Source organism: Chlorocebus sabaeus, chromosome 11 (genome assembly GCF_047675955.1).
Source record: "Chlorocebus sabaeus isolate Y175 chromosome 11, mChlSab1.0.hap1, whole genome shotgun sequence".
Taxonomy (NCBI): Eukaryota; Metazoa; Chordata; class Mammalia; order Primates; family Cercopithecidae; genus Chlorocebus; species Chlorocebus sabaeus.
The window spans coordinates 55,388,135-55,397,799 of NC_132914.1; positions in this window are offsets into that span (position 1 = coordinate 55,388,135).

Below are 9,665 nucleotides of genomic sequence, written 5' to 3' on the forward strand. Positions count from 1 at the left end.
CCGTGTTGGTCAGGATGGTCTCGATCTCCTGACCTCATGGTCTGCCCGCCTTGGCCTCTCAAAGTGCTGGGATTACAGGCGTGAGCCACCGCGCCCGGCCAGAGATGTCTTCTTGAGGTGGAAGTGGTGGTGCTTGTGCCAGACACTCTTGCTGACAAAGTGACTGAAAGTGGGCCATCTGTTAGGAGGAAGGTGAGGAGGGGAGGAGAGAAGCTTCCAGAGCTTAGACAAGCTGCTGTGGGAACTTGATTTGGAACCCCTGACCCCCGCCCTCCTAAGAGGGCCCAAGAGGAAAAAGATTACTGGGCCCCAGTGAGGCCTGGTTGAGGTGAGACCGTGAGAATCGGTGGTGAGTTCAGCAGGGAACAGGGATGGAGACAGAGAGCAGTGAGCAACAGCTTCTAGCTCAGAGGAGGATGTGAGGGGATGGGGCATTCTAGAGCCAGAAGGAGGGCAGTGAAGTGCTTGGGGGCAGGCCATTGGCCAGGGAGCGGAAGAGGACAAGACAGTATTGACAGCCACTGATTAGATGTTGGTGATGTGCCAGGGACTGGGCCAGGTTCTTCAAAGCAGGCTCAGTGGGAGTGGGCAGCCAGGAGGAGAAAGGAAAGGCGGTGTAGGTCAGTGAAGGAAGGGCTGAGTTCCGGAGGTGGGAGTGGGGCAGGTCTGAGTGATGATGGAGCCTCCTGCTCCAGAGGTGAGAGACTGCTCACGTGCAGACCCATGAAGCAGGGTGTCCCTGAGGAGGGCAAGAGGTGAGGTGGGAAGAAGCAGTGGTATAATGGTTAAGTCTTCAGAAAGAATGGCAGCAGGTGGGAGAGGCCAGTTGTTTAGATGGGTGGCCTCTCAGGAACCAAGGAAAGATACTATTTTATTTTATTTAGTTTTTAGAGATGAGGTCTCACTATGTTGCCTAGGCTGGAGTGCAGTGGCTATTCACAGGCACGATCATAGGGCACTGCAGCCTTGAACCTCAGGGCTCAAGTGATCCTTCTTTTTTTTTTTTTTTTTTTTGAGACAGGGTCTGGCCCTGTTGCCCAGGCTGGAGTGTAGTGGTGCAGTCTCACTGTAGCCTCTGCCTCCTGGATTCAAGCCATCCTCCCACCTCAGCCTCCTGAATAGGGGACTACAGGCACATGCCATCATACCCAGCTAATTTTTTTGTATTTTTAGTACAGATGGGGTCTTGCTGTGTTGCCCAGACTGGTCTCAAACTCCTGGACTCACTTCACCCACCATGGCCTCCCAAAGGGTTTGGATTACAGGTGTGAGGCACTGCACTCGGCCTTCAAATGATCTTTCTGCCTCAGCCTTCCGAGTAGTGGGAACAAGAGGTTCCAACTACCACGCCTGGCTTAAAATTTTAAAAAGGAAGGGTGATCACTTCAGTTCACTTTATTTTTTTTATTTATATTTTGAGACAGGGTCTTGCTGTGTCACCCAGGCTGGAGTGCAGTGGCACGATCACGGCTCACTGCAGCCTTGACTTCCTGGGCTCCAGGGATCCTCCCACCTCAGCCACCTGAGTAGCTGGGACCACCGGTGCACACTACCAAGCTCGGCTAATTTTTGTATTTTTGGTAGAGGCAGGGTTTTTCCCTTTGTTGCCCAGGCTAGTCTCAAACTCCTGAGCTCAACTGATCTGCCCACCTCGGCCTCCCAAAGTGCTGGGATTACAGACGTGAGCCACCGAAAGGGACCTTCAGTTCACCTTAATACTTACTGAACATTTATGTAATGCACCTGCCCCAGGTTACATAGCTTGGGGTACAGTCACAATGAGACACCTAAAATACATAGCCTCTGACTCTAAGCTGTAACAACTCAGCTCTCATGCATGACTCCACAGTCTTTTCCTGACGTCCTTGGACTATTTTCCATGTGCTTCTATATGGTCATTCTATGCCGCCTCACAGATGTGTGCTGATAGCACTCCTCCTGGCCGAGAAGGCTGCTCCTGTCATCTCATCAGGCAGCCCCTGAGTGTAGCTCAGCCAGGCTTCTGTGGTTACAGGCCACAGAAACCAACTTCGGCTAACTTAAGCAGAAAAACAATTTATTGGAAGGTTATTGGGCAGCTCATAGATTCAAAAATTGGGCAGCTCATAGATTCAACAGCTACTCTCTACCCTTTTTCTGTGCTGGTAAAGGCTTGATTTTGTCCTGAAATTTACCTGCCTGTACCCAAGAAAGGAGACCCCCTCCTCAGCCACACGGGATGAATGTTGATGAGTCTCAGCCAACCAGGGCACTTCCTGCCTCTGTGCCAGTGATTGGTTTAGGTTTAGGCATGTGATGCAGCCCTGGCCAAGGACACACAAGGGGAAGCCCACTAGGCCAGGGCTTTCGGAAAGAAACACAGAGAAGCTGACTTTATTAAAGGTAGACTTAATGCTCTCTGCCTCTGAAAAATAATATACTTGCCCATTGTTTAAGGTGCTTTTAGTTGGTCTTCTGTGCTTTCAGTTGAAAGGTTCTGACACATGAAGGCTAGCTATTTTTCCTGGGTAGTAGGTGGGGCGAAAGATGGGAAAATAAGCTGATGGCTAAAGGGTGAAATGAAAAGAGTTTGCAAAATAAAGGAGCTGATATATTTTTTGAAGGCAGAAGAATTACCTAATAGAAAAGAACTGACTGAAAATGCTAGAGAGAAGGGGACTAACTCAGGGAGAAGGAGGCCACCACTCATCAAGCAGACACTTGCCATATGCCAGGCACTGTGAAAGGGGGTGGGATACAGTGATAGATAGAAATATAAGGTCCCTGCTCTTAGAGAAACTTTCAGTCTGGGTGGGGCAGAGAGACAATGAACTTGTAAGTAACAAAATAAACAGGATAAGATAATGGGAAGTAATTTGGGGGTGGCAGTTAATTTTGATAGAGGATGGTCCAGAAATTCTCTCTGAAGAAGATGAGATCCGCCCACCTCGGCCTCCCAAAGTGCTGGGATTACAGGCGTGAGCCACCGAGGGGGGCCTTCAGTTCACTTTAATATTTACTGAACATTCATGTAATGCACCTGCCCCAGGTTACATAGCCTGGGGGTACAGGGATGGGCCAGCCACATGAAGAAACTTAGGAGGACTCCAGAAGACATCTCAGGGCAACAGTGGGCTCTGTCCTGACTACAGCAATGAAGTCCAATGTCCATTCAGAAAAGGGAAAGAAATGGTAGCAAAGTTTGCCTTGGAGGTTCCTGCAGGCCAAGAGTGACCGAGCAGCTGGAGAGAGATATTTTCCCAGGGCTGGCGTGGATATCACCTCCCCTGTGGCAGGACAGACTGGGAACCCTGGTGTTGCTGACTTTCTGGAAGCTGGAGAGGTCTGAGTGGAATATTTGGAGTGCATTACATACCATAGGTGGCTTGTGCTGGCCACCCATGGTCTATAACTCTGTTGGATGTTCTTGATTTTCTACTGATAAATAGATTTGCTACTTGATTTTCTACTGTGGGTTGGAGGGAAGATACTTGGGGCCAGCAGATGACTCACACCTCTGATCCCTACATGCCCAGCTGCCTCTGTCTCCCCTTGCCTATGCAGTCTGGAATTCCAATCTGCTCCCCTGTTTAACATCTTATCCAATCAATATGTGCCTCTGAAGTCTTTACTTTGTGAGTAGCGACTTTGACATGTTTGTGTCGGGTGGATACCATGACAGAAAGACAAGACTTGGCCTCAAGGAGTTTGCTGGTCAAATTCGAGAACACTGCATCTGAAATAATTAGAAAATAATTTATCAGTAGAAAATAAAGGACATCCAACAGAGGTGTAGACCATGTGTGGCCATCACAAGCCACCTATGGTATACAGTGCACTGGTTTATATACCATCTACTGCATTAGTCCCAGCCTCCCAAACTGGCACCAATAGTCCTCTTCTCCTTGTCCACTACTCCCTTCTTCCCTCCAAGATCCCTTTGGAGGTGATCCATCAAGTTGGAGCCTGACATATCATTTCTGCTCATCGTGTGTGGCCTTCCTCCAGTTTCCTGGGGATGTGAAGGAGGAGGAGAGAGGGACCAGTCAGCTGGATGGAGACTTCCACCTTTGCCCAAAGGTGATAGTACCACAGTGGGGCTCTTCACAGGCAGTCATTTTGAGACCTATCCAGCACAAGGTTCTAGTTTTGGGGGTCTTGACACTTAAATGAGAAAATATTGAGTGCTTACCTTGTGCCAGTGTCTGTTTAAAGAGGCAGACCAATGACACTTTTCTTGTATTATTTCATTCAATCCACACAACAATTGCCTTTGGTGGGAATTTTAATTATTCCATTTTATAGTTGGGGAAACTAAGGTACAGAAAGATAAAGTCACTTACCGTTATCAAACAACTAGTAAGTAGTGGAGCCACGATTTGAACCCAAGCAGACTGCCTGCAGCATCCCTGGTTGGCACCCCTGTGCACACTGCCAAATTGTCTTATTCTAGGAATTTCCCTTCCCTGCGCCATGACATATTAAAAACTCAGCTAGAGGTCATTTTGAGCAAGGAACCCTTCTCCACTCTGCCTTTCCATGAGTGGGAGTTGGGATCCCAGAGAAGAGGAATTCCAGAAGAGGCACTGACACTTTGGCTATTTTTCCTGAATGTTCCCCAGGCAGGGAGTGCCAGCTTTTGATTCGGCCAGGTGTCTCTCTGTTCTTCTAATTAACACCAGACTCAGCCTTTAGCCAGAGCCCTGCCTATAGCTGGAATCCATCACCTTGCGGCTCAGGGGCCAGCTTGCTGTGACTGCCACAGAGGACAAAGCAAGTGCTAACTCGGGGTGGAGCCTCCTGTAATGATGCTCCCTTTGCCTCATCCATAAAAAGCTCCACTCAGATCTACCTCGTTTATGGTGGAGGCCAGGGTGGCAGAGTGTGCAGGAGGAGGCAGAATCAGGCTGAAACAGCTCCTCTTTTCCTCCCTGGATTCTTTTCCAAAATGCTGTCAGCACTGCCAGTTGGAAAATATTTTTCTCCCTCCCTTTGTCTTCTTTCTTATTAAGAAAAAAAAAAAAAAAAAGCCATCTGGTGTCAAATTCACTCCTGGCACATCATAAAGGGTAGCACTAAAAATGTCCCCGAAAAACTAAAAGCAAAACCACAGCAGTACACATGGGATTTAATCTCAACATCCTAGAATTTCAGAGTTGATAAGGCCCTCCGAGATCAAACCCTTCCTGTACACAGGAGGAAACTGAGGCCGGGAGGGATTATGTTATTCTTTCAAAAATGTTTACTGAGCGCCTACTATGTTCAAGGCACTCTTCAGGCGCCGCAGATGAATCACGAACACAACAGTGAGGCAGAAATCCCCTCCTCCTTGGAGCTTTCCGTGGGAGGGTCTTGCCTCGGCCCTCGGGCCTGCGTCTGCCGCCGTTTTTAAACGGCCCCGAAGTTGGGAGCTCTGGCTGGGCCACCCTTGGGCTGCGGGCCGGGCCTGGGGCCGCAGCGTCCAGAGGGGCGAAGTTTGTGGCCGCCGCCGGCCGTGCTGTCTCCCGCGCTTCCCCCGCTGGAGCGCCGGCCCCGCATTCCTCCGGGTTGAGCAACAGCTTTTCCTCCGAGGGCGGCGGGCCAGGCAAGGCGGGGCCGCGAGCGCTGGGGCCCTCGCGGGGCGCGGCCCTAGTGTCCGGGGCCTCTGGCAGCGCCCCGGGTTTAAGTGGAGCGCGGCTGCCAGGCCCTCCCCGGGGAGCCGAGCCCGGAGACCGGGGCCGCAGAGCCCGGGTCCCAGCCTACCCTTTCCTGCAGCGCTGGCGGGATTGCCCAAAGACCAAGCGGGTGCCGGGCCTCACCCGACCTTGATGTTGGCGTTGGTCCGGATTGACCGCCCACTCTGACGCCCTGTACTGAGTGAGAGCGCCTTTGCTTCCATTTTTACTCCAATCCTGGAGATTCTTTGTCGATGAAAAGAGGACAGTTTATAGTTAACTCCAGAAGTGGGGTCCTAACTCAGTTCTTTGAATTTAAATACTTAACAATCATCTATGTGTGCGTATATATATACACACACACACACACACATACACACATACACATACACATATATACATACACACATACATATATACATACATATTTGAGACAAAGTCTTGCTCTGTCCCCCAGCCTGGAGTGCAGTGGCACAATCTCAGCTCACTGCAACATCTGCCTCCCGGGTTCAAGCGATTCTCCCACCTTAGTCTTTGAGTAGATAGGACTGCAGATGCGTGCCATGCCAGGCTAATTTTTGTATTTTTAGTAGAGACAGGGTTTCACCATGTTGGCCAGGCTGGTACTGAACCCCTGGACTCAAGTGATCTGCCTGCCTCGGCCTCCCAAAGTGCTGGGATTACAGGCATGAACCACCATGCCCCACCCTTCGTCTTTTTCTTTTTCTTTTTTTTTTTTTTTTGAGACGGAGTCTCGCTGTGTCACCCAGGCTGGAGTGCAGTGGCGCGATCTCGGCTCACTGCAAGCTCCGCCTCCCGGGTTCACGCCATTCTCCTGCCTCAGCCTCCAAGTAGCTGGGACTACAGGCGCCCGCCACCACGCCCGGCTAGTTTTTTGTATTTTTAGTAGAGACGGGGTTTCACCATGTTAGCCAGGATGGTCTCGATCTCCTGACCTCGTGATCCACCCGCCTCGGCCTCCCAAAGTGCTAGGATTACAGGCTTGAGCCACCGCGCCCGGCCGTACCCTTCGTCTTTTTCTTTTCCTGCCTCTTAAATCTTGAGCTTAGGTCTTGAATTTTTTTAGCTTTATTTTATTTTAGTATACTTTTTGTTTTGGAAAATTTTTAGATGTACGTAAAAGTTACAACAATAGTGTAGAGAATTCCCATGTACTCTTCACCCCGCTTCCCCCAAAATTAATATCTTACGTAACTATGGTACGTTTGTCAAAATGAAGAATTAACATTGGAACAATGGTATTAACAAAACTACAGACTTTATTTGGATTTCACATGTTTCCACTCATGTCCTTTTTCTGTTTCAGAATTCAGTCTGGGACATCACCTTGCATTTAGGAGTTTGAAGCCTTTTAGTATGTAATCCAGATTTCATTGTGTAGAGTCTCTCCCCTTGACAATGAGGCAGGAAGCAGAGTCCCTGGCACTGGATTGACTTCCCTGTCCTTGTCCTGATGGCCCAGGAAACACCTCGAGCCCTGGATATCCTGAGAATGCTATTAAGGGATTCCTGCTAGGTCTGCCTGCTGGTTCCGGTAGCACCTGGTATAAATCCGGATCCCAAGGCCTGCACCTGGTCCTACTGGATAGCAACAAGTCCATGGGGTTCTTTAGAGAACACTCAGAGCTAAGGAGGTAAGCAGGTGCATGAGCTCCCTGTCCTTTTTTTACTTTTTATTTTTAAATTGAGATAGGGTCTCACCCTGTCACCCAGGCTGGAGTGCAGTGGTATAATCATGGCTCACTGCAGCCTCAACCTCCTGAGCTCAAGTGATCCTCCTACCTCAGCCTCCTGAGAAGCTAGGACTACAGGCATGTGCCACCAAGCCTGGCTAATTTTCTTTTCTTTTCTTTTTGTTTGGTAGGGACAGGGTCTCCCTGTTTTGCCCAGGCTGGTCTTGAACTCCTGAGCTCAAGTGATCCTCCCATCTTGGCCTCCCAAAGTGCTGAGATTATAGGTGTGAGCCACCATGCCTGGCCGACTCCTACTGTCTTTAGGCATTTTGAGACTTGCTATAATTTTGGAAGTGACTGGAGTTTGACCTGAAGGCACTCTCCTCTGTTTGGTTGTGGGAGGGGTCCAGATACCTGGGAACGCCTGTATGGCCAACTCAAGTAGCTGGAAAAAGCCTATGGCAGATTTCTAGTAACTACCCCTGCAGAAACCCTGATTCTTAGCTGAACACTGCCAGGAACTGTAAAGGGTCTGAGATTTTGTCCTACTTACAAGCTAACAAATTAGCCCACCAGTGTCATAGCTTGTGATAGAAGCCTAGACTCCTGGGTCAGAGATGAAGGACAGTTTATTATTCACAGCAATAGCAGTAACAAGAGTATCAGTCCTAATTCCCACAGGATTTTGCAGAAAGGGCCTGGTGATGCCTGCACACCTAGTGGATTGCATTTCAAGACAGGAACCGTGAACTTAGGGAACCCAGATCTTTTAGAATGTTCCATGAATATTTTATAAGGGGCAGCATGCCTGCCCCTTTGGGAGGGAGACATTGTAGATCTTCCAAGGCTGTCCACTATATCCTGAAAATGATAATCTGGAACAAGGGACAGTCAATGCCTCACTTGCAAGATGTGTAGAAATGGAATAGAACCATGGAGCATTGTCTCCCAACGAACAAACGGCCATATAAGACAAGCATACATTTCCCAACCTCTCCTGCAGCTAAGTGTAGCCATGTAACTAAATTGTTATCTGTTGCGTGTGTGGCGGCTTCTGGGAAATTTCAATGACTAGCATGCACCCTGGGCAGCTTCTTCCCGTCTTCTTTTCCTGATGGCTGGAATGTGGACATGATGTTGGAGCTTGAGCAGTCATGTGGGACCAGGACTAGCATGTTGAGGACTGAGGATGGCAGGCAGTGAGGGGAAAGGGGCCTAGGTCTCTGATGGTGGTGGAGCTCACAAACTAGGTCTGTACTTTAGATTTGTTTATATGAGAGAAAAAGACACTCCCATCTAGTTTTAACTTGTTGTTGTTGTTGTTTGGTATATGCGCCTGAACTTTATTCTCACTGATGCAGGGTTAGAGCAGAGGAGGACCAATGGAGGGTTAAGCCCGTGAGCAAAGAGAAGGGTCAGGGGCCCTGCTCCCCTTTCCCTCCATCTCAGCTTCAGCAACGACAGGGGAGGGGAGCAGGAGTCATCTCGGGCTTGTTCACCACCCACTGGTGATGCTCCATTCACAAGGGGGCCTGGTCGGCCACGCGACCCAGCAGCATCCATTTGAAGGCCGCGAGCAACAAGCTGGCTCCATTCACAAACCCTGTCCTCCTTTGAAAACCAATCACCATGCGAAGCGTGACTGGGTGGTGGCTGGTGTCGGCCCATCTGTCACGCCCTTTCAGGGAGCCTGGTGGCGGCAGCCAGCCTGGGCCGAGCCAGCCCCTCTCCCTTTGTACCCCAGGGACACGCACTGTAACGAGATCACAGTGCCTACTGAATTATTCAGAGCTGCCCTGAGTGTCAGTTTTATTATAAACATGCAGATTGCTCCAGGCTCCAAACTTCCAAACCTCCAGCAACCGTCTCCCTCCAGGATTTTGCAGTGACTGCTTTGTGCCTGTGATTTCCCCAGGCCTTGATGGCCTAATTTCCCTTTGACCAGTTCCTACCTGCTGCTGGACTTGAAAGCCTCGGCCCTTTACCCATTGCTTCCACAAGCCCTATTCCGTGCTTAAAAACTGTCCTCTCCACCGCCCCAGCAGTCCTGCCGCTGCCTCTCCCATCTCCTACTGGCTTCACTGCCCAAGTGGGTGACATCAGACTTGGAGAGTGCAGCTCGCCTTCCTCTGCTGGGGACCTGGATCCTCCTCTACTGTGGGCTTCAGTGTGATCTTTAAGCCCACTAGGTCTTCCCGCCCATCTGGGTGTTCTAGACCCAACTCTGTCCTCTGCCCTTCCGCATATGTCCCAGATCCCTGGTGCTCTCCGGAGTTGATCCGGAGAATACCCCCCAGCTGGTAATGAAGCGGAGATGGTAATGCACATTTAAGAGTAA